Source organism: Ceratotherium simum, chromosome 39 (assembly GCF_057802395.1).
Source record: "Ceratotherium simum simum isolate JZ-2026a chromosome 39, ASM5780239v1, whole genome shotgun sequence".
Classification (NCBI taxonomy): domain Eukaryota; kingdom Metazoa; phylum Chordata; class Mammalia; order Perissodactyla; family Rhinocerotidae; genus Ceratotherium; species Ceratotherium simum.
In genome coordinates this window covers 14692391-14718010 of record NC_141938.1, presented here as the reverse complement: position 1 = coordinate 14718010, position 25620 = coordinate 14692391, and the positions used below count along the sequence as shown (strand labels likewise).

The window sequence follows — 25620 nt, the reverse complement described above, 5'->3', positions numbered from 1 at the left end:
CAGTGTCCCCTTGGACCCCCAGATGAGGATGTCCCTCACAGGCAGGGACCATCGGGACCCAGCATTTGGGGACAGGCACATGTTCCCTGGCCTGGCTGCATTTCCCTCCTCTGGGAACCGAGTGGGTGGGCCTGGGACGCCTGAGCCCCCTCCCGTGCCACACCGACACCCCCCCAGTGTGTGGCAGGAGCGCCTTGTCTTGCTGGAGGCTCGATATAGAAGCACAGCACTGTCTTTTATGCACCCGCTGCAGCCATCACCTCATCACCACGGCAACCATCTAAATATGTCACCCTGACGCGCTCTGACTGCAAATGAAGGGGGAGGAGAAGCCTGGGGACCAGGATGGCCGCCCAAGCTCCGGGACTCATGGGGAGGTGCCTGGGGCCCAGCGCGGTGACACGGCTGCTCCAAAGCCAGGCTCTGCAGGGACGGACCCAGAACAGGCGCCATCACAGCCCTAGTCAGACAGGACAAAAGGGCACGGGTGCTTGACCCCAGGGGTTAAAGGTCTCTGGGAGCCGACAAGGAGGAGGATAAGAATGCTGCTGCCCTCAGATCTCTGCTCTTGGTGCCTCAGAGGCTGCCCACCCTCCTCTGGGTGACATGCGGGGGGTCACCCTGGTCTACACCATCTGACCATCCGGAATTTATTCTGCTATATAATGTAAGCAGGATCAGACTCAACTTTTTTCCAAATAATTAACATAGGGTCTCTCCCCTCGGCACCGCGGACATGAGAGCCGGGTCATTCTCTATGGGGGGGCATCCTGGGCGCTGTGGGGGGTTGAGCAGCATCCCTGGCCCCCACCCTCTCGATGCCAGGGGCTCCCCCAGTCGTGACAACCACAGATGTCCCCAGACATTGCCTAGTGTCCCCTGGAAGACAGAACCACCCCACTGTGCTAGGCAGTGATCATCGCGCCCCCGCCACCTGGAACTATAATATATGGAGGGACGAGCAACTGATGTGGGAAGAGGACCAATTTCCAACAGCAAAAAAAAGAAAATGTGTACAAACGGATTTCTTTTTCCACTCAAAATTAAAATAGTTACCCTGAGTCCCATGAACGGGGGTGGGCGGGGACATATATTCTTGCATCTGGGAGGCAGCACGGTGGCTGTCTGTCCCGGCCTCATGACTCCTCTGTGCCTCAGTTTTCAAATCTGTAACATGCAGGTGACGGCAGCACCTACCTTGCGAGTTTGTCTTTTGGATTAAATCAGTGACTATCTACAAAATGCTTAAATCAGTGCCTGACATATTGTCAATGGCATATAAGTGCTTTATTATTTAGAACATCTATTCCCTGCTTTATTTGCAAGATCAGGGTTCAGCAAAGTGTTTCTGCGAAGGGTCGGATGGTAAATATTTGTGGCTTTGTGAGTCAGAGGGTCTCTGGCTACTATGCGACTCGGCTGTCGTGGACAAATGGGCGTGGCCGTGTGCTAATAAAACTTTATTTATAAAAGCAGGTGGCCGGGATTCGGCCCTCGGGCTGCAGTTTGAGACCCCTGGGATGGAAGACGGTCTATGAGAAAATGGCACTATTTTAGCCACAAATGCTCATATCCAGGCACCACGGCAGAGCCAGCATTCCAACCTTTCATCCTGAAATTAGGTCCCAGGTCATACGGGAGAGCTCCACGCTGCCCTCGCCACCACCCCGCCAAATTATCTCAGAGCATCCCGCAACACAAAACACAACCACAGAGGCGTCATTTCTTCGAAATTTAGAAGCGGGCTGGTGCCTTCCCATCGCCTCGAAAAATCCATCACCCGACTTCTGTTCGTAAATATCTCTTCTTTATCACCTGGCTAGAAAACCTTGGCTGTGAAGGGTATCCAAACAATCCAGATTTGGTGAGCAAAATTTTCATATCATTCTAGACAAGACAGTTTATCACCTGCAAAATTGCCACCAGTAACGTCCCCTAATAATCCATCCGTCGAGTGAGAAATGGCTTCTGTGTACGGAAAGTCTGAAAAGCCACCACAGCCCAGAGAGGTCTAAGGAGACATGACAAACGAATGTCATGTGGGGTCCCGGATGGGGTCCCGGGGCAGAAAAGGGGTAAAGTGTGGACTTTGGTTCATAAGAACAGATCAATACCGGTTTCTTCGTTCTGACTAACGTACCAGACAGAGGTGAGATGTTCACAATAGTGGGAACCGGGTGTGGGGTATGCGGGAACTCTCTGTACTGCCTTCCCAATTTTCCTGGGAATCTAAAACTATTCTAAAATGAAAGTTTTTTTTAAAAAAAAAGAAAAGGGAACAAAGACAGGCAATTAGCTACTTGTGCTGGGGGACGCTTTAAAATGTGATCGAGGGAACATGAAGTTCCCGTGACAGCATCTAATAATGAGATGGTTATATAAAGCCGACAAAAGGAGGAGATGCTAAAAACAGGATATGCTAATCGGCAGGGAAGTTCGCTCTCATGAAAGGAATGAGGAGGGGGAGAAAAATCAGGGGGCCGAGTGGTTCCTGCGTTGGCTGTGTGGACCCGACACAGGGGCTGCTGCTGGAGGAAGCCTCTGGAACATTGCAGGCAGATGCGGGCAACATGGTGCATTCACTCAGGAGGCTGTGGCGCCCAGGCAGTGCTCAGTCAATGCCTGCTGGGTGTGCAGCACTTATGGACGGAGAGTTCTAGAAAAGAAGAGTAAAGTGTGGTCCAAAGAAAGACGACGAACAGTACGTGGCAACCTGGTCTTTGCAAGATGACTTATTAGACATTCTCATCTACACCAGGGCTCTCCTCCTCGGCCCTATAGACATTCGGGGCCAGATCATCCTCTGTGTGGGGCCGTCCTGGGCGCTGTGGGGTGTTGGGCAGCATCCCTGGCCCCACCCACTCGATGCCAGGAGCTCCCCCAGTGTGACAACCACACGAGTGTTGAATATCGCTTTTAGTAAGGGGCCTCTGCATTGCAGATGAGTCGGGCGATGCTGATCCATCAGAGCCCGGAGGCCAAATCTGGCCCGCCACTTGTGTTTGTAAGTAAAGTTTTATTGAAACACAGCCACGCGCATTCACTTATACACCATCTGTGGCACTTCTGTGCTTATAAAGGCAGAGCCGAGCAGCTGCCACAGAGACCACCCGGCCTGCAAAGCCGAAAATATTTACTCCTTGGCCCTTTACAGAAAAGGTTTGTTGACTGCTTATAGAGAGAATCCTACATCACCCCCTCAAGGCTCTGCAGGGTCTTCTTTTCAGACTCTCAGTCTGAGTGCTCAGTGAATATTTTGTTGAAGGAATTGAAGGAATGAAGACAACAGAGGCAGCCTCCCTGGGAGTGAAATGAGTCCGGCCTGGTTCTGGCCAAGGAGGCCCATCTGGGTTCCCCTGCTCAGCCAGGTGGGGGTCTGCTCCTTCCCCAACCACCCGCCCCGCCCCGTCCGGCTCCCAGGAGGCGCATGTCATCGGAGGTGTGCGGCCGCTGCTGGGGTGCACGGCGGCTGGCAGCACACCGGCCCACCTGCATTGGAGGCCCGGCTGCTTAGACTGCGCTGTCACCGTGACCCCGCTCTGCGTGGGACGGAGCGGAGGCTGCTGCTCTGAGCTGCGGCTCTCAGCACCACGTTCACCTTGCAGAGTCAGGTGCAGAGCCCTGCCGCCTCCGGAGGGAAACATGCTGAGCGAGGAGGGCGCTCCACACCCGCTCATCTTCCCGGGCCCCGCGGCCTGGGCGCAGCTCGGCGTCCCGGGGCTCAGACCCACAGAACGTTCTCCAATCTGAAAGTCACCTTAGTCCATGCTTTCTGCCTCTCACCTCCGGCAGTGCTGACATCAGGGCCGGGTCACTCTCTGTGGGGCGTCCTGGGCGCTGTGGGGGGTTGAGCAACATCCCTGGCCCCACCCACTCGATGCCAGTAGCTCCCCCAGTGTGACAACCACAGATGTCCCCAGACTTTGCCCAGTGGCAAAAATAGAAACTACTGGCTCCATAAAAGTAACTCCCTGGTGGTCAGCGCTGGACTCTCCCCGGCACTCAGAGACTGAACCCCGGAGGCTGAGTGGGGCAACGAAACCGAAACTCAGGCCCAGGCAATATCCGGACACCTCTGCACGTTACGCGCCTGACAGTTCCAAATACGTTCCAAATATGTGGTTTGCTGAGTGTTCTGTTTTTGTTCTCCGAAACTTGCTTACTTCGCCATCCGACCCTCACCAACTGCATTCACTTCCTGGGGCGGCCGTAACAAACGACCACGGATGGGCGGCTCAAAACCACAGGAAACCATCCTCTCCCAGTTCTGGAGGCCAGAAGTCCGAGATCAAGGTGTCGGCGGGGCTGGTTCCTTCTGAGGCTGGGAGGGAGGGTCTGTTCCCTGTCTCTCCCAGCTTCTGGGGGTCTCCGGAAGCCCTTGGCTTGTAGAAGCATCACTCTGATCTCTGTCTCTGTCGTCACACGGTCGTCTCCCCGTGTGTCTGTGTCTTCACGTGCCCTTCTTATAAGGATACCAGTCATTGGACTGAGGGCCCACCCTAATCCAGCGTGACTCATTTTAACCAATTACATCTGCAAAGACCCCAATTCCGAAGGTCTCACACTTGGGTACTGGAGGGTTAGGACTTGACTATATCTCTTGGGAGGACACAGCTCAACCCTCAGCACCACCTCTTCGGCCTTGCCTCCTGCTCTCCCGACCTCACTCTACGCCCCGGCTCTCCTGACCCCACCATGGGCTGGCCCCTGAGCTGGGACACCCGCTTCCCTCCTTGTCCATCTGACTCTTCCCTCCAAGCCCTGGCCCTAGGGTCGCCTGCTTCGTGGGGACTTTCCTGGCCGGCCCAGTGGAATGATGGTCTGGAGGGAGCAAGGCCGAGGGCCGCCCCCCAGTCAACCCTGGACGCCCGTGGCTCTAAGCCTCGTATGGCCGGGATTGGCCAGCCGTGTCCTTCCATAAAGGGCTCCATACCTTTCGCTCCCCTGCATTCTAACATGCGCTTCTGATTTACAGACACCTCCCCAGGGACTTTGTGCTGGGAACGAGCTATGCAAGGGAACACTCCCCCTCGAGGGCCAAGGAGGGGACGCTGAGCTCCGTGCCCGTCCCGGGGTCACGAGTTTGAGGTGGGCCCCAGGGCAGGCAGGTGACAGCACGGTGAGGCCCTGGAGAGATGACACCTGGCTCCTTAGAAGGGGACACTGCTCGCGGCCCCAGCTCTGCCACCACAGGGGACGTGGCCCCGATGTCATCCACTCTTCCAATTATCCCGAGAAGCTGGGAGGGTTTTTATTGTAAAATCTCCTGATTCTTAAACGTTGGCAAGAATTCAAAGTTTAAAACCATTGGGTTCTGCCTCAGCCGGGGGATCAAGGTCAACCCTGAACAGCTCGTGCCCCTGGGGCAGTGTGACGTGAAGGACACCTCACCTCTGCGTGTTCTTCCCCAAACCCGTAACCCCGGTCCGATCACAAGAAAATACCAGAGAAACCCAGCCTGGCGGATGTTCTGCAGGACACCCGCCTGGTCCTCCTCAAACCCGCCAAGGGTGTCAAAATCTGGGAGAGTCTGAGAAACGTCCCAGCCCAGAGCAGCCTACGGAGATGTGACAACTCAATGTCACGTGGGGTCCTGGGACAGAGAGGGGACATTAGGGGGAAACTAGGAAAATCTATATAGAGTGTGGCCTTTAGTTAATCATAACGTATCAATATTGGGTCAATAACTGTGACAAAGGTCCCACACCAATGTAAGGTGTTAACAACCGGGGAAAGTGGGGGTGGGGTACATGGGAACTCTCTGCTCTGTATTTGCAAATTTTCTGTAAACCCAAAACTGCTTCAAGATAAAAAGCTCATTTTAAAGAAAAGCTTGCAAACTATACACTAGGTATTTTGCCATAACACACTGCAGGATGATCACAATTTCCTTATGATTTGCCGGTAAAAAGTCTCGATTAGGGGGCCGGCCCGGTGGCGCAAGTGGTTAAGTGCACGCATTCTGCTGCGGCGGCCCGGGGTTCACCGGTTTGGAACCCGGGCATGCACTGACGCACTACTTGGCAAGCCATGCTGTGGCGGTGTCCCATATAAAGTGGAGGAAGATGGGCATGGATGTTAGCCCAGGGCCAGTCCTCCTCAGCAAAAAAAAAAAAGAGGAGGATTGGCAGATGTTAGCACAGGGCTGATCTCCTCACAAAAAAAAAAAAAAAAAAAGTCTTGATTAGTGTTCCAAACTCAATGGGCTTGTTCTCAGAAATGACCGCCAAATAAATATAAATACATAGCCATGATTGATTTTGTTTTTTTTTTGCTGAGGAAGATTGGCCCTGAGCTAATATCTGTGCCAGTCTTCCTCTATTTTGTATGTGGGTCACAACCACAGCATGGCTGCCGACAAGTGGTGTAGGTCCCCGCCCAGGAACTGAACCCGGGCTGCCGAAGGGGAGTGTGTGAGCTTAACCACTAGGCCACAGGGCTGGCCCCCCATGACAGTATTTTTAGAAATTAAAAAACCACTGAGTGGTCAAGCTCCGGGGCGTGTGGACAGGATTTAGTCCATGACCCACCAGACCCACGTAGGGGAGAAGGCAGGAGCCCCCAGGGAGGCCCGGGACCCAGCCCTCCACGGTACCGAGGGGTACAGAGGTCCCCGGCCTCCCATGAGCTTCCAAGCCAAGGAGGGCCACAGAGCCACGCCTGGGGACACCACTCCTGAGCGGAAATCGTGACCACTGCCTGCCCGGCTCTGAGCTGGGGCCCTAAGGATCTTGATGCCATTTTACTTCACGTGAATATGGCTGCAACGTTGGGAACCACTCCCTTTCTATTTCAGATAGGGAAAAAAGCTGTTTAACGACAAAAAAGAAAGCTAAACGAAACATAAAACATTGCCCAAAGCTAGTAATAGGAAAAGGCGAATTCAAACTCAGGTTTAACCCCAAAGCTCATGAAGGGAGTGATCTGGTGTAACTCAGTGTTCCCACCTGGGGACAGTGGGTGACGTCTGGGGACATCTGTGGTTGTCACACTGGGGGTGCTCCTGGCATCAAGTGGGTGGGGGCAGGGATGCTGCTCCACACCCCACAGCGCCCAGGACGGCCCCATACAGAGAGTGACTCAGCCCCAGTGTCCATACTGCCGAGGTGGAGAAGCCCTGATTAACAAGGAAGGACGAATATCTTATCACGCAGCCAGACCTGTACATACTAAGATTGAAAGAGATCCAAGACATTGCTAAGTACCAAGAATTGCAGACCAGCACACTGACTAGTCCCAGCCACTCTTTTTTCTTCACAAGCTATATTTGTATATGCACAGTCATGTGCTACATAACGTCGTCAACGACTGGCCACATAGACAATGGTGGTCCCATAAGACTAGTACTATACGGCCTAGGTGTGTAGTAGGCTATACCATCTAGGTTTATGTAAGTACACTCTATGATGTTCACACAATGACGAAATCGCCTCACGACACATTTTTCAGAGTGAATCCCGTTGTTGAGCAATGAATGACTGTACTTGTACATGCAAAAAAAAAAAAAAATTCTAGAAGAAACACCAAAACGATTAACAGTTACAACGGTGAGTAGGACTGAGGGGTGGGGGGCTTATTCTTTGTTTTATACCCTTACATATAACCTGGAATTTTATTTACCAGGAGCATAGTACTTTGATAATTCAAAATTTAGTTCTACTAACTGGGGATTTGACGATATTGAGGAATTATCTAGCCCAAAATGTCAATAGCGCCTAGGCTAGAAACCCAGATGTATGGAAAAGACAATTTGAAGAAATGACCACTGAAGAAGTGAAGCATTAAAGATGACTTCCCCAGGGAAGGGAGGCAGGGAAATGGGAAAGCCTCATGATTAAGACAGAAAAACAAAGGCAATCATCAATGTAGACCAACAGGTAAAACAGAAAGCCAACCACAGTTGGGCACAGGGGATGGTACTCAAGTTATGAAATCACACAAAGTGGCAGCTATGGACACTCCCACAGGCAACATGAGGGCAGATTTTAATTCAAGCGCACAGCCCAACCTGTGCTTTATTTATTTATTTATTTTTTAATTGTATTTATTTATTTTCTCCCCAAAGCCCCAGTAGATAGTTGTGTGTCATAGTTGCACACCCTTCTAGTTGCTGTATGTGGGACGCGGCCTCAGCATGGCCGGAGAAGCGGTGTGTTGGTGCGCGCCCGGGATCCGAACCCGGGCTGCCAGCAGGGGAGCGCGCGCACTTAACCGCTAAGCCATGGGGCCGGCCCTATACCTATCTCTAATTACTTCTTTAGTATACATTTTTAGAGATGGTATTATGGGATCAGAGAGCATTAAATATTTTTAAGGTTCTTGAAAACATACTACCAAATTATCGTTGAGAAAGATTATGCCATTTTCTACTATCCTTCTGTCCACATCCTCATCAACACTAGTATTATCTTTTATTAATCTTCACCTATTTTAAAGGTGAAGAATAGAATCTTCTTGGTTTTTTAATAAATGTTTTACTTTGCAATAATTTTAGATTTGCAGAAGAGTTGCCAACAGAGTACAGACAGCATCTGTACATCCCTCACCCGACTTCCTCTAATGTTGACAATTCACATAACCAGGGTGCATTTGTCACGACTAAGACATCAACGTTGCTGTGTTACTATTAACCAAACTCCAAAGCTTATTCAGACTGCACTAGTTTTTCCACTAATGGTCCTTTTCTGTTCCGGGATCCCATCCAGAATATCACGTTGCATTTATTACACTTTCTGTACGTTATCCTTGATCCTCAAAACAAGCTTGCAAGCTAAGGTTTAACATCTCCATTTTGCTAATGAGAAGATGGAGGTTCAGAGAGGTTAAGCGACTTGCAGAAGTCATACAGCTGGTGAATGGCACAGCCCGGAAGCAACCCACACCTGAAAGACTCCAAATCCGGGACTACTCCGAGCACGCCTCCTTCCCTCTCACTCCCTCTTAAGTTCCCCTCCAAACAGGCACAGGCTGGGCTCTAATTCTCCATTAACACACGCGGTGATCCAAGCTGGGTGATTCACCAACACGACAGAATTAAGTAGACACCCTTCCCTCCGCAGATCCACCTTTCAAAGCAATATGCCACCTTGTGACATTCCTATATGCATCCTTGGAAATCACCTTCAGAGACAGGGTAAAATCTTATACCTAAGAAATACAGCCCTGTGATTTAGCAATAATAATATCTCCCGTTCAACCAAAATGGACCCTGATCCCATTGAGCACCCACCTTATCCTCCACTGAACGAACTTGGCTGGGTGGAAGGTACTCTAAGATGGTCCCTCAGCATCCTCAACTCCGGGTACTCATGTCTTGTGCCGTCACCTCCCCCTGAGTGTGGACGGGACCTGTGACTTGCTTCAACCACTAGAATACGGCAGAGCGATGGGATATCACTTCCATGATTATCTTACGTGAGGATGTAACTCCCGTCTTGCTAGCTGACTCTCCCCTTTGCTGCTGTGATGATTCTGGCTTCCACGCTGGGGAGGTCCACCAGCCAACAGCCAAAAAACCTCAAGTGCCAACAGCCAACGAGAAACAAAACCACGCCAATAGCCACAGGAATGAGCTTGGAAGTCAATTCTTCCCCAGTAGAGACAAGACTGCGGCCCAGACAGACAATTTGATCGCAGCCTGAGAGACCATGAGCAGAAGACGACGACCAGCTGAGTCGCACCTGGATTCCTGACCCGAGGAAACTGGGAGACCATAATCGTGCGTCATTTCGAGCCACTAAGTGCGATGACTTGTTACGTGGCATTAGCGGACTCATAGAGGCTGTTTCCCAAATTGAAATCTACCCTCCAAAGATAAAAATCTGAAATGCATTTGAAACATATAAATTTGTGTGTTTGAAATATACAAGAGCAATGCAGCCCCTCCTGAAGGCCATCACAACAGCAGCATCATAAGACGTACAGTCTCCCAGGGTGACTGAAAATGGAGAGGACACCAGCTCCGATGGGAGATCTGGGGGTGTGGAAGAAAACAGATATATCCTCAACTGACGCTCATAACTCAGATTTCCGCATTCAACAGCATACACTATATCAGGGCTTTTTTTTTTTACGTGACCGGGTTTGAAAGCTGTGCTGTTGCGTCTCCCCAAACAGAAAAACCGATTCAGAAAACAATGCTCTTCGTTATATATATCACACTCCTTTCCTTGAAACAGAACTGTTAGAACGCCTCCCCCTCTGGCTGAGACTAGAATAGATGAAAAACCAGATTTTTATATGCTTGGGACCGGTCATGTTTCAACACATGGGAAATGCTACGGGGCTGCAAACCGCTTTCTTTTCTTCAAACAGATCTCCAACCGCGCCAACCGCCCCACAGTTGGACATGTTCCTAAAGGAGACACAGCAGATCACGTTCTTGGAGACGGATACACGGCGGAAACTAAGGGGTCTCTTGGCAGGAGGGAGAATTAAACCCCCGAACATCACAGGAAATGGGAGTCCAGCTTTTATGAAAATCCAGGCTTAGGGAACACGCGAAGCGGGAGTGCCAGGGCCGAGTTCAGTGTTATCTGCTGAAAACCCGTCACTGCGAAGACCAAGAAATGCCAACCAGAGAGGAGAAGGAGAAGTGGCTTAGAGGTCAAGACGCAGGGGACATTATTCACCAAAGCAGGCTGGTGAGGAACTGGAAATCTCAGATTGTGTGGCCTCTCCCCTGAGGACAGCCATGACCTCAATTTGTTCACGTGTGGACCTACACAAAGACCTGCTGGGCGACATTTCCCCAGGGTCCGACAGGGTACAAAGAAAGACGCATGAAAACGTATATTCCTTGCATGCGAGTTCTCAACGGGGGAAGAGAGACAGTTCTGCCCTCTGGGGACACTGGGCGATGTCTGGGGACATCTGTGGCTGTCACACTGGGGGTGCTCCTGGCATCAAGTGGGTGGGGCCAGGGATGCTGCTCGACCCCCCACAGTGCCCAGGATGGCCCCACAGAGAAGGACCCGGCCCCCATGTCCGCAATGCTGGGGGGAGACCCTGCCCGGTCTGGCCCTCAGGTCTAAAGGGACCCGTCCGTCTTTATTACAGTTTCAAATCCGTGTCACCACCACAGAGGAAAAACGGCTGCTTAATTATATTTCCATATGTGCTACCAAGAGTTTTTCTAGGGAAGAGGATTTGGGAACGTCGTCTGGAGATGAAACAGCTCAAGTGGTCTGAGCTCCGTGCGAGCATCGAGTTTCACTCTATGTCAACTGGGCGTCACAGGGCAGGTGAGCCCTCCACACACTTCTCTGTGGCTGTGATCACTTTACATACAACCGGGGGCGATTCTGCCCCCAGGGGACACTGGGACATCTGTGGTTGTCACACTGGGGGTGCTCCTGGCATCCAGTGGATGGGGGCCGGGGAGGCTGCTCAAACCCCCACAGCGCCCAGGATGGCTGCACAGAGACTGACCCAGCCCTGACGTCAGCAGTGCTGAGGGAGACCCTGCCTTATAGGAAATGAGTCTGGAGGAGAAGGTGTAGTGTGAAGGATCAGAAATGCAGACGGTGGGGACGGTGGGGATAATCACGCTGATGAGAACCCAGTGTCCAGAAAATAGCATGCACAGACTTGCAATTAACTCACTTCGTCACCACCATAACTTTGAGCTGGGTTGTATTATTTCCCCATTTTACAGGAGAGGAAACAGATGGAGGGAGGCCCGGGGTGGGGGGGGAGCTGGAAAGGGCTTTGCCGTGGACTCGTTTTTGATTGACACCTGGCGTTACCATGCACTACTCTATGACCTGGGGCAGGTCTCACCACTCTCAGCTCTCCTGTTGGTTTAAAACGGGACCACTGACGTCCACCTCAAATGTTTAAGCTTAATGTCTTCCCCTCGGCACCGCTGTCTGACCGTCAGGGATTTATCCTGGTGTCTACTGTGAGCAGAGATTAAATCAATTTTTTTTCCAAATAATTAATGGAGGGTCTCTCCCCCTCGGCACTGTGGGTACTCGGGGCTGGATCATTCCTGGGGCCGCCCTGGTTTAAGGGCTAAATCAACACCTTCGGTGTCCACACTGGGGTCTGGCACAGAGCGGGTACTCCGAGAATGCATGGCTCCTGATGTGGGGCCAGCCCTCAGCCCTCCACAGCCTCCGTGTTTGGGTCACAGAGTTACCCCGACTGCAGGGGCAGAGGGACAGCCCTGGGACACACAGATGACTCTCCCAGCCCTGCCGGCCCGCTCCCCGGGCAGAGTGGGGGAACCGGACGTCACCCTCTGCAGAACCTACAGTGGCCCTGTGCCCTGCCATCCTTCTACAAAGACGAGTGCAAATGTCCCTTTGGCTCAAAGGACAATCCGTCACCATGACGCCACGGGCCCCTCTTGCCCCATCCAGAAATTTCTAATTCCTTGGCCGCCTGTGTCTGACCATCAGGGCCTCTGTAGGGGTGTTAGTGGCAGGGTCTGCAGCCTTCGGAAAACGGCTGACCAGGGTCCGGTCCCTTTGGCCCTGAGCAGAAGGGGGGTCGACCGCAGCTGACACGGTCACAGCAAGACACACGCGGGAGATGGATGTGTGGTGACAGAGGCAGGTGGCCCCGAGGTGGGTGTGGCTTTGGCCACTTGTGTCTCGGGCACACACTGTCCGCTGCAGGGCTGGGGTGTGGAGTGGAAACACTGACAAAGAGACGCCATGGAATGCGACCCCCGGGGATGACATGGTTGCCACTGGGCGGGTTGTCTTCCCGCGTCCTCCTCCACCGGGTCTCGCTCAGCTCACTGGACAGTCAACATTGTGGAGGCAGAGCAGCCAACAGACCAAGACCGAGTCTTTACTCTGCTCCCACTCGGGGCCTGACCTGGGACAGGGGATGAGAGGCACGTGCCTCAGTTTCCCCATCTGCAACACAGGCGAGGGGTCAGATGAGGGGTCCAGCCCAGCGGAGCCCGAGCGGCGGGCAGCTCCCTCCTGACTTCACCTCCAACTCTGTCTGGCCTCATCCCTAAAAGCCTCAGCTCCTGGGGCCAGGAGTGGCCTTCGATGTCAGGTCTACACCCTCCTGCGACCGAATCCTTTTCCCGCACGCGGCCCTTGTCACCAACAACAGGCCTATCTCTTCCTCACTTTGGTCCATGCCTGTGGCCGCAGTGGAGGGACAATAATATTAATATTAACGTATAATACTAATGTGAGCTATAATAGAAGATCAATAATCATATTAACAGTGATTACAGCAACCACAGTGATCACCCGTCCGCCTCCACCCAGGTCACTGCCTCGCACGCTGCCTCAACCCTTAGGATGATCCCGTGCCGTGATTCCTATCCCATTTTGCCCACATGGACGCAGAAACAGAGAAGTTCAATGTTTTGCCCGAAATCACACAGGGAGAAAGTCATCCAGTGGCTAAGAAAAGAATTCCAACCTCGAAGCCTCCATATGCTGTAATGCCCTCTACATTCCAGAAGGTTCCAGAAAGTTCCATAATTCCCAACCTTTTACCTCTTACATATCTTACTCCTGGATTCCTCTTCCTCAAAGGAGGACAGAACGTTCAACTACCCCCACATCTTCACCTTACTCACTGCTTTCTCCCGGGGACCCGGGAGCACCTTCCTCCCTTCCGAACCTAAGTTACACGCATGGCCAGTTAAGGCCGGGGGCTGGCAAGACCTAAATCAAAGGTGTGACTGCTCAGCAGCCCCAGACACAGAGGAATTCACGCCCTTGTGCCAGACTCACAAGGACGCGCGCCTCAAAATGAGAACGTGACAGAGATCACCGATCCGCTGGGCTTGAGCTAAGGAGGAGGAAGGGGAGAGGCTCGCAGGGAGAAAAATAGGGCTGTCCTCCCACTAAGGACTCTCAACGGTCTCATGCCCTGAAATGTGACCACTTAGACCAACAGATGCTTTTTCTGGTAAAATACATATAATATAAAGTTTATGATTTTAACCACTTTAAAGTGTACAAGCCAATGGCATTTAAGATACTCATTATGTTGTGCAACCATAACCTCTATCTAGTTCCAGAACATTCCGTCCCCCCAAAAGAAGCCCCGTCCCCGTTAGCAGTCACTCCGTGTCCCCTTCTCCAGCCCCTGACAACCATGAACCCACTTTCTGTCTGTGGATCTGCCTGTTCTGGACATTTCACACCAATGGGATCACACACCATGTGGCCTTTTGTGTCTGGTTCTCTCACTGAGCGTCGTGTGTTCAGGGTCCATCCACGGTGTGGCTGTGTCAGGGCCTCACTCCTCTTCATGGCTGTGTCATATTCCAGTGTGTGGGTGGACACATTGTGTTTATCTGTTCATCTGTTGAGGGGCATTTGGGCTGTTCCCACCTTTTGGCTGCTGTGAATTGTGCTGCTATGAACATGCGTGTACAGGTTTTTGTGTGGACATATATTTTCATTTCTTTTGGGTGGACCCCTAGGAGTGGAATTGCTGGGTCAAACTCCACGTTTAACCTTTTGAGGAACCGCCAGACTGTTTTCCACCGTGGCTGCACCATTTCCATTCCCACCAGCCACGCACGACGGTTCTAGTTTCCCCACAGCCTTGCCGACACTTGCTACTGTCTGTCTTTCTGATTCCAGCCGTCCTGTCGGATATAAAGCGGTGTCTCACTGGGGTTTTGATTTGCATTTCTCTGAGGACTAAACACGCTGAGCATCTTTTCACATGAGACCACTAGTTTGTAATCCTAGGAGGCAGGTGCCCCAGAGCCAGCCTCGGATCCTCAATTCCACGGCCAGAAGGAAGGGTGGCCGGTTCTGTCACCAGGACAAAAGATGTGTGCAAAGTCCGGGCACCGCGGTCAGTAGCTTTGTGTCTTACAAAGAGCCCAGGTCTGGGGTCCCTCCTGGCTCGGCTCCCCCGTCTGAGCCTCGGTTTCCTTAGCTGAAGAAAGACACTCAGAGGGGCCCCTTGGGGGGTTGCTCTTGGGGTCAATGCTGCCCTGGGTGGGAATCACCACACACAATGTTAAAAGCAAGACAAGAGTGACCAGCAAGTCACCGGAACCTTGACCTGGGGCAGGAGGGGGAGGGGGAGAAAGATGGAGTTGCAGCCCTGGGGGAGGGAAGGTGTCGAATTAGCCTCAGAACACACATTCTAGTGCATTCTGGAAGATTCAACCTTGGGATGATGGGATAAGAACCCCCTGAAAGAAACGTGGCTGATGCAACTATAATGGAAAGTCGCCCGAGAGGCATGAGGTGAGAATCCCGCATCGGGGGCTCAGCCGGGGGACACGGTGCAGTGTGTCACTGGAAACTCCACCAGCTCTAATGGTCCAGCCCAGCCCAGCTGGGAGGACACAGACCTTGATCTGTGATGTAGTTTCCTAAACTATACGAGCGTCCTGCAGCGGCTGTAACAAATTACACAAACTGAGTGGCTTCAAACCACACACATGTATCACCTCACGTTCTGGGGTCAGAAGTCCTGAATCCAGGTGTGGGCAGGGCTGTCCTCCCGGAGGCTCCAGGGAGAACCGTCTCCTGCCTTTTCCAGCTTCTAGAGGCCGCGTCCTGGGCTCGGGGCCCCTTCCTCCATCTGCACAGCCCTCAGCGCAGCATCTCCCGTCTCTCTCTGCCTCTGACCCTCCTCCTCCCTCTGATGAGGACCCTGTGATGACACTGGGCCCCCCGGGAATCCAGGGTCACCCCCATCTCAGGGGCCTAGACTTAATCCACCTGCAAAGTCCCCTGTGCCGTGTGAGGTGGCACATCCTCAGTCTCGGGGACCAGGACGGGGACGTCTTTGGGGTGCATCACTCTGTCTACACGGCGTGCTTATACTTTTTCCCTCCTCCATGCTTTTATCTGAACAAGAAAGCCAATTTTTTCTGCACATTTAACCCCAGCTACTGTGCATACATTCTGTGTGGTCTTCTCAACCGCCCTTGAGGTAGGAGTATCTGTTCTAGATAAAACAAACAAACCCACAGAAACTGAAACTCAGGCTGAAGAAAGCTGGGCAAGGTCCCCCCGCGACGGCAGAGCAGAGGTGGCTGACAGTCTGGCAGGTGGGCGACGTCCGGAAAACACCGGGCATGAGGGCAGGTGGAGGCAGGGGAGATGAAGGGGTGGCCATCGGAGGGGCGGGCGGAGAGCCAGCAAGGAGTTTGTCAGAGACAGAGTGGAGGGCATTCTCGGCCAGGGCAAACAGGCGTGAGACCCCGGCGGGGAGGGAGAAAGATGGACTGTGCTGGGAGACGCCTCCCCGGGCGGGCGGGCTCGCGCAGGGACCACCCCCCACCCCCAGCCGCCGCCACCCCCAGGCTCTGGGCAGCAAGGAGGATGGGGGCAGGGAGACGAGGGGAACCGGCCAGAGGAACGCAAATCCTTCCAAGGCCCCCGAGGGCTGAGCTGACAGAAAAGCAACAAATGGATCAAAATCCCACCGGGCGCAGCAGCACAAGCAATCTATGGGTTTAAAAATAGATGATGGGCCCTGCGCTGCCACTCCTGGGTGTCCGCCAGAACTGAAAACACCCGTCCACAGAAAAACCAGCACACGCGTGTTCACAGCAGCACGATTCACAAGAGCCAGAGGGCGGAAGCCACCCGGTGTCCATCGATGGATGAACGGATCCACACAATGTGACAGGTTCCCACAATGGAATCTTATTCGGCCATAAACAGGAATGTGGACGGACCCTGAACACACGACGCTCAGTGAGAACCAGACACAGAAGGCCACACGGTGTGTGAGTCCATTGATGTGAAACGTCCAGAACAGGCACGTCCACAGACAGAAAGTGGGCTCGTGGTTGTCAGGGGCTGGGGAGTGACTGCTGATGGGGACGGGGCTTCTTCTGGGGTGATGAGAATGTTCCAAAATTGCCTGTGACGATGGTTGCACATATCCGCGAATATCCTAAGAACCAGCGAACGGTACTCTTTCAACGGGTGAATTGTATAGTCTGTGAATGATAGCTCCATAAAGCCGCTAAAAAAAAAAATTCTACCCAGCATAGAAACAACCCACACAAACAGTCCACGGGTTTAAAAATAAATGATAGGAAAAAAAATAATTGATAAGACCTCTTAGAACAAAGCCCGTTGAAAGGCGCGTGAAGAACACGAGCGGGGATTCCATTTCGGGCTCAGCTTCGGGGGACACTGCCTGTTGCTGACTCGGGTATTTGATTCTCCACAATAACTCACTTGGGTCGGCATCACGCCCATTCTAGAGACGGGGAGACTGAGGCTTCATCCTTGTTCCTGGCGCTCCCTTCTTCCCTTCCCCCCTCTTTCATTCAACCAACCAGCAAGTGATGGAAACTCCTTTGCAAACCCCTCCTGCGTGGGTCTCCCCAAATCTCGCCTTATCATCTCCCTCCTGACGGGCTGTCCTGTGACGTTTCTGTCCTCCGACCAGCTGACTCTGCTGAAAAGCCACCCATGGGACACGCAAATCAAAGACGCTGTGAGACACCACCTCACCCCATCAGGGCGGCTAGGCTCAGAGACAGACAATCACACGTGCTGATGGGGGTATGGGGAAATGGGAGCCCTCGTGTGCTGCTGGAGGGAAGGGAACACGGCCTGGCGGTTTCTTACTGTGTTCACCCTAAGTTGATTAAAGGACCCAGCAATTCCACTCCTAGGAATCTCCCCACGTGAAATGAAAACATACGTCTGTCTACACAGAGATTTATATGTGAATGTCCACAGCAGCATAATTCACAGTAGCCAAAGAGGGGAAACACCCAAATGTCCATCAATGGATGATGGATACCCACAATGTGGTCCATCCACACACTGGAATATAACGCGGCCTTGAACAGGAAGGAAATCCTGACACCTGCTCCAATGTGGATGGACCTGGAGGACATGATGCTCAGTGACATGAGCCAGACACAGAAGGACAGACACTGTGTGATCCCCTCACAGGAGGCCCCTAGAGGAGTCACATCACAGAGACAGAAAGCAGATGGTGGGGCCAGGGGCTGGGGGAGGGGACGGGGAGTCAGTGCTTCATGGGGACAGAGTCTCAGTTTGGGAAGATGGAAAATTCTGGAGACATGGCGGGGATGGTTGTACAACCATGTGAATGTGCTTCATACCACTGAGCTGTGCACTTAAAATGGTTAAGATGGTAGATTTTATGTTATGTGCATTTTATCACAATTAAACAAAGGGACAGGCCCCGTGGCATAGCGGTTAAGTGCGCGCGCTCTGCTGCTGGTGGCTTGGGTTCGGATCCCGGGCGCACACCGACGCACTGCTTGTCAGGCCATGCTGAGGCCGCGTCCCACATAAAGTGGAGGAAGATGGGCATGGATGCTAGCCCAGGGCCAGTCTTCCTCAGCAAAAAAAAAAACAGAGGAGGATTGGCATGGATGTTAGCTCAGGGCTGATCTTCCTCACAAAAAAACAAACAAACAAACCAAGCAGAGTGGGCAGAAGCAGATGCAGGTGAGTTGGGATGTTCGCGATGCACCGGGCAGAGAGACGGAGGGCTGGTGAGAAGTTAACGGGACGCTGTCTGGATCCACGGGAACCACCACGACCGACAGGTCCCCTCCCCCTGGGGTGGGGGACATGGCAGAGGATGGTCCTGTACTTGGCAACATCCCACCATTGTTTGTCGAGTAAAAAGAGGCCACTGAGGAAAAGGCCTCGGTGCAACAAAGAGTCCCATTCGCTGTCCCAAAAGGGCTCGGAGGACACCCTGCCCTCTTCCTCCAGGGCGATCGCCCATCGCCAACCACCTCCCCACTAAACAGCCTGCTTCCCAGTGACCCTCTGCTTCCGCCAGACACGCCATCGACGTGCGAGCAGAGACCCCGGGGGTCACTCTGGGATGCAGGCAGACCCGGGCAGGAGGGCAGGGGGGTTCTGAGCCTTGGGCCGCCTGTGTTGCAACTGCCCCCCTGGGGTCTAAAGCCCCCCTCGTTTTATGAGAATGTGGCACCTTACACAAAGCTGTGCTGAAACACTCCGGGCCAGCTCACGCCCATTTCAGTCACCAGCAGTGGGACCCGTCCACGCCCCCCACCCACGTGCACGGATACGGGACGGGTGGAACCCAGCTGTCTCGAATTAGAAGGAAGACATTTCTCCACGACATCCCGCCGTGCCTGTGGCCACCACATCTAAGACGATGAGTTTCCAAGCCCCAAACTCATCTCCAGGAGCACAGGCTTTGTCGAGAAAGTTTACACCACGCTGGGAAGATCGAAGGCGAAGTTCGCAGCACAGGGGACGGAGAATCGGCGTCGGGGAGTGCAGGGAGGGGTTCTGGGGGGGGCCCGGGGTTCCCTCAGCAAGTTAGGGGCGGAATACAGGCCTCTGGGGACCCGGTGGGCGGGCAAACGCTACCTGGGCCAGGTAGTCAGGGTCAACATCAGGGTGACGTCGTGTGGGTGTCAGGGACCTGTGACGGGACGTGACCAGAAGGGCACCTCAGCTCTGTGTGTCCTTCCCCAAAACCCACGACCCCCGTCTGCTCACAAGAAAACACCAGCAAATCCAGATCGGAGGACGTCCTGCAAAACTCTGAGCAGCCCTCCTCAAGATGCCCAGGCACAAAAGACAAGGGAAGTCGGAGAGACCGTCCCAGCCCACAGGGGCCCACAGAGACGTGACGACTGATGTCACGTGGGGTCCTGATGGGGTCCCCGGACAGAGGAGGACTTTAGGGGAAAAGCAGTGAAATGGAATAAAGCACGGAGTTTAGTGAATGGTAAGGCGCCCATGTGAATTTCGTAGTGCAGCGAAGGCCCCCGGGGGGAGGCTGGGTGAGGGCACATGGGGACTCTGTACCATCTTGGTGACTTCTCTGTGCATCTAAAATTAGTCCCAAGTAAAAAGTTAATTTAAAAAAACCAAACAGGGGCCGGCCCTGTGGCTTGGTGGTTAAGTGTGCGCGCTGCGATGCTGGTGGCCCGGGGTTCGGATCCCGGGTGCGCATCGAGGCACCACTTCTCCGTTCATCCTGAGGCCGAGTCCCGCATACAGCAACTAGAAGGATGTGCAGCTACGACATACAACTGTCCACTGGGGCTTTGGGGGGAAAAATAAAATAAATAAAATCTTTAAAAAAAATAAAATAAAAAAACCAAACAGGTCTGGGAGCTCAGTCCACTATCCTCGTCAGAGACAACCCAGGTAGGTGCTGCGCTGGGTTAGACGGAGCCATGGGGGTGGGTGTGACCGTATCCCACGTCCCACTTCACAGCCAGGGAAACAGAAGCCGAGGGGAGAGGGGACTCTGCCAACGTGGAAATGAGAGGCAGAGCCGAGACTGAAACAAGGTTCTGGAACCCGGTCCCCGCCCTTCTGCGCCCCAAACCTACGGACACGTGTCTGAGGTTTGTGGACATCAAGGGACGCAATTTTGGTTTCTTTATGCAGCAACTGAGAGCCTCCGGGAAGCCTTCAGTGAGAGACAGAGAGACAGAGACAGAGAGAAGAGAGAGGGGAAGAGACAGACAGAGACAGAGAGAGAGATAGAGAGGGAGAGACAGAGACAGAGAGACAAACAGAGAGACAGAGAGATGAGAGGGGGGAGAGACAGACAGAAACAGAGAGACAGAGAGAAGGAGAGACAGAGACAGACAGACAGAAAGACAGAAAAGAGATCGAGACAGAGAGACAGAGAGAGAGAAGAGAAGAGAGAGAGACAGAGGCAGAGCAGGGAAGTGAGAGGAACCACCTATTGTTTTAAACAACAAAGGCCCAGCCCACCCACAAAGCCCCACCCAGCCCCATTTCCTCCATCACCTCCTGCTGTCAATGAAAATTCAAGTCAAAAACAGCCTGACATTTCCTAAGCAGCAATTTACCAAAAGAAAAAAAAAAAAAGTTTAAATCTTCCATTTCTCGCCCCAGCCTCAAACACTGAAAACCAGCCTCTGTGACGAACTCACAGCTCGTTAGTTCTCCACCTGAAGAGAAGGCGTTTCTAAGTTGGGTGACTGTCACAACACAGCGGCCTGGGCCCCCGGCCCAGGAAAGGAAGCGTCTGTGGTCACACAACCGCTCTGAGCCCTCTGCCTGGCCAGCTGTCACTCTCGGAACGTCCTTCTCAGAAACACCCATCGCCTGACGACAAAAGTGACCGTCTGGACATGCGTTTGGATGACCACTGCTTCGCTGGGTTGCCGTTTCGTTTTTATGTACTTTATGTGCTTTTTTCGGCTTATTGCATAAAAGCCATAAGCACGAGACATTTATACGGAGTTTCACGTTCGTGCATCTTTAGGTAACATTATAATAAACATAACTGACGTTGGAAAATGTGATCTATTTTTGAGCTCTTGGATGCCACAGTTCGTCGAATCTAAGGGCCCATTATTTCTAAGACATATTGTTACGCCTTGTGACACGAAATAAAATAAAGGATCGATCATACTCCTCTTCTAAGGGGCCGGAAAATCAATATTTTTGGCTTTTCAAGCCACACGGTCTCATATGCTGTAGCGAGAAAGCCACCACAGGCAGCACGTAAATGAATGCACGTGGCTCTGTACCGAAAAAGCTTGATTTCTGGACACTGAGATGTGGACTCTGCCTAATTTTCACATGTCACGACGTAGTATGCTTTTTTCAATTGTTTTTCCAACCATTTAAAAATGTAAAAATCATTCTCAGCTCACGGGCTGGATATGGCCCGAGGGCCGTGGTTTGATGCTCCCTGGGCTGGACAACCTCGGGGGCCCTTCCAGAACTTTCTAAGATGCTCCGATCCTCAATCCGCTTTTTCAGCCAGTCAGCTCAGTTCTGCCAGAACAAAGCTGCGTGTGACCTGAACACCGCATCGTAACAAAGCACCAGTGTTCTTTTGATTTGAAGAACTGTAAATCTTGCAACTCACATTTTAACAAGCGATGAGTAACTCTCTTTTCTTCCCGCTTGGGGAATCTTGACACGGAGGTTACTGGGGTCCAGCGTCACTCCTTAGCAAAGCAGACACCTCTGTAGCTCTAAAAACGCCCCACAACGTGTCCAAACGCTAAGCTACACCCCTCTGCCTCCAGAGCTCTTATTTTCTCCTAAAATTCCCCTATTCACTTCTGAGACCTGCCACATTTGGTGTGGCGGCCACCGGCCAGGTGTGGCCTTGAGCACTTGAAATGCGGCTCATTCAGAGATGTAAAAATCTTTTTTTTTTTTTTGTGAGGAAGATCAGCCCTGAGCTAACATCCATGCTAATCTTCCTCTTTTTTTTGCTGAGGGAGACCGGCTCTGAGCTAACATCTATTGCCAGTCCTCCTCGTTTTTTTTAACCCCAAAGCCCCAGTAGATAGTTGTATGTCATAGCTGCACATCCTTCTAGTTGCTGTATGTGGGACGCGGCCTCAGCATGGCCGGAGAAGCGGTGCGTGGGTGCGCGCCCGGGATCCGAACCCGGGCCGCCAGCAGCAGAGCACGCGCACTTAACCACTAAGCCACGGGGCCGGCCCAGAGACATAAAAATCTGTGAGTGCAAAATCCACGCCAGATTGTGAAGACTTCATATGAAAGAAAGAATGGAAACTAGCTGATTCACACCTTCTTTCTGTCGATTACGAGTGGCAACGATAATATTTTGTCTGTATTGGGTTACGTAAAATGAATCATTAAAATTAGTGTCACCTACTTTGCTTTTTGGAGTGTGGCTAGTCGAACATTTAAAATGACGGATGAGGCTTGAGTCCTGGTTCTGTTGGAGAGCACTGTTTTTTGGAGCGGAGAATGTGGATGAAGAATTCATAATAAACTCTGCAGCAGCGTACAGAGTGACGTCTCTCCCAACGGTCCCTCGAGATGACTAAGCCGTTCTTGTCGCTTTTGCCCATAAAACAAAATAATGGGGAGGGAGGGATGAACAGGTGGAGCACAGAGGATGGTGACACTATTCTGTCTGATGCTCTAATGGTGGGTACGTGTCATTACGTCTGTGTCCCAACTCAGAGAACGTCCACCACCAGGAGTGACCCCTGACGTCAAGTATGGATGCTGGGTGATGACGCGGCCGTGTAGGTTCATCGATTGTGACAAATGTCCCACTCTGGTGGGCGACGTTGAAAATGGGGGAGGCCGTGCTCACGTGGGGGCGGGGGGCAGACGGGAATTCTCTGCACCTTCCGCTCAATTTTGCTGTGAACCCGAAACTGCTCTAGAAAATAAAGTCTATTAAAAAAACCCAAACGTAACTTCTTACTTGAACGTAATCACAGAATCATGAAACCTTCTTAAAAAAATTCAGCCGGGGCCGGCCTGGTGGCGCAAGCAGTTAAGTGCACGCGCTCTGCTGCTGGTGGCCCGGGTTCGGAACCCGGGCGCGCACCGACGCACCGCTTGGCAAGCCATGCTGAGGCGGCATCCCATATAAAGTGGAGGAAGATGGGCACGGATGTTAGCCCAGGGCCAATCTTCCTCAGCAAAAAGGGGAGGACTGGCAACAGATGTTAGCTCAGGGCCGATCTTCCTCACACACACACAAAAAAATTCAGCCCAATGGTTCCCAACCTGGGGTGATCCTGCCTCCAGGGGACACTGGGCAGTGTCTGGGGACATCTGTGGTTGTCACACTGGGGGTGCTCCTGGCATCGACTGGGTGGGGCGGGGGATGCTGCTCAACCCCCCACAGCGCCCAGGACGGCCCCCCGGGAATGACCCAGCCCCCATGGCCGCAGTGCCGAGGGGAGGGGCCCTGGTTTAGTTAAACCCCAATTCAACAACAAGAACACGTAGTATTTACAGAGCTTTAGAATTCCCACTGCGTCCTTCCAGAGGCCTCACTTGATCCCACATCCTGGAGGGAGGCCGAGGCGGGCCTTTCGGCCCCGTCTTACAGATGACGAATAATCAAGAGCTTCTCCCAGGCTGCGAGTTAACCTGTGGCCTCCTCCTCCACGCCCTCAACCCCGATGATCGAGAAAACTCTCACTTCCTCCCACAGCCTGCACACCCAGGGGCCCCGCTGGGCACAGAGTTCCCCATTTTCTCTGAGATGGTGTGAATTTTTATTTTTATGGTGTGGAGAAAGTAGGAACAGAGGAGAGGGAAGAACGGTATTTAGCAACTGGGATCACACGGCCCTGGAAAAGCTGAACCTCACCCACCGGCAACTGCTTGCTAGGTGGTGTGGGGTGCATTGCGTCCCCCCAAAAAGATACGTCTGCATCCAAACCAGGGTACTTGCGATGGGACCTTATTCGGAAATGGGGTCTTTGCAGATGTGACCAAGTTAAGGGGAGGTCACCCTGGAGTGGGGGAGCCCTAACCCAATGCCTGGTGTCCTCATAAGAAGAGGGAAATTTGGACACAGCAATACGACAAAGATTCTCTCCTTGACCAAACTCCACTCAGGCTGCCCTGAACTTCTCAAAGGGGGCCTCGACTTTTGGGTTTCCGTGTTCACCTCTGCATCGTCCGACTTTAGCAAGAATCCCCGCTGAGTCGGTTGATGGAGAATCCCTCATCCTCCACATCTGATCACCCTCGATACCCAATCGGGTCCTCGTCTCCCTCGCTCCCCAAGGCCATGTCGGATCACTGGCCTGTCTCCAGCAGGAGTCAGATCGGGTCAGTTTAGCCAGAATCCCCCCTCCCCCTGTTTCTTCTTAGCAATTCTCCATCCACTGACGCCACCTGCTCCTTGGCTGTAAACCCCGCCGGCCCGTGCTGTCTTCAGGTCTACACGGAGGTCTCCTTGCCCCCGCCACTGTTTCTCAGTATACTCTGTTCCCACCCCTCTAACTACTGTCCATCTCTGGTTTTTCTTTGACACACACAGGGAGACGCCCACATGACGACAGAGACAGGAGGGATGCGTCTATACCCAAGGAGCGCCCAGGAATGCCGGAAACCACCAGAAGCTGGGAGAGGCAGAAAGGACCCTCCCCTGGAGCCTTGGGAGGGAGCGCGGCCCTAGGACACTTCAATCTTGGACCTCCAGCCTCTAGAACCGGGAGAGGAGAGATCTTGTTGTTTCAAGCCACCCCATCCACAGTGCTTTGTCACGGCCCGCAGGAGAGTCACACAGTTAGACAAAGAGCAGGCTGGTGGCGCGGGGCCCTTTCTCACGACCCTGCCGGGCACAGCCGCGTCTGCCCCAGCACTGTGTCTGCATTTTAACTCGGCTGGACTCACCTCCTGATCTCTGATTCCCCCTGACTTTTTTTGTCCATCAAATTACAGAGTTTCTTAAGGAGGCAGAGGCAGGGGTCACGGCCTTGACCACAAACAAAAGATGTGAGGAGCGGTAACTGTCAAAAAGCAGAGCTGGAGGGCAGGTTTCAAGTTAGGTGCAGCCCCGACTCACCTGGGCCCTGGCCCGGGCACCCCCTCCCCTTAGCATAGAGATGGCAGGGAATTCACACGTGTGTGCACGCGCACGCCCGTGCTTATGAAGAGCAGGCTCTCGACTAATTGACATACACCAAAGACTGGGCGTCTTTTTCTGTTTTGTCATCTCCAAACAGTTAACTGTCAGAAATTCCAAAAAATGTAGCAATTTCTGCAAATCAGTTTATCTCCCTCGGCACTGAATCCTGGCATCGAGTGGGTGGGGCCAGGGATGCTGCTCAGACCCCCACAGCGCCCAGGATGGCCCCCCACAGAGGATGACCCGGCCCCATGTCCGCAGCGTCCGGGGGGGGGGGGGGGGGCCCTGCTCGAGATGACACGGAAAGATCTGGCC

The 25620-nt window shown here is 52.9% G+C and overlaps 1 protein-coding gene across 3 annotated transcripts in view; it reads right to left on the bottom strand.

Moving 5' to 3' along the window:
* The window catches only part of GNG7 (G protein subunit gamma 7), a 133313-nt gene that overhangs the window by 102525 nt on the left and 5168 nt on the right, over nt 1-25620 (bottom strand). The window contains exon 1 of one of the 3 annotated variants that reach the window (XM_087425793.1): nt 22573-22760. The exons of the other annotated variants lie outside the window; for them this stretch is intronic. The gene's annotated coding sequence lies outside the window, so the exon portion shown is untranslated. Of the gene's footprint in view, nt 1-22572; nt 22761-25620 lie in introns of those variants that run through there. 3 annotated transcript variants of the gene reach the window in all.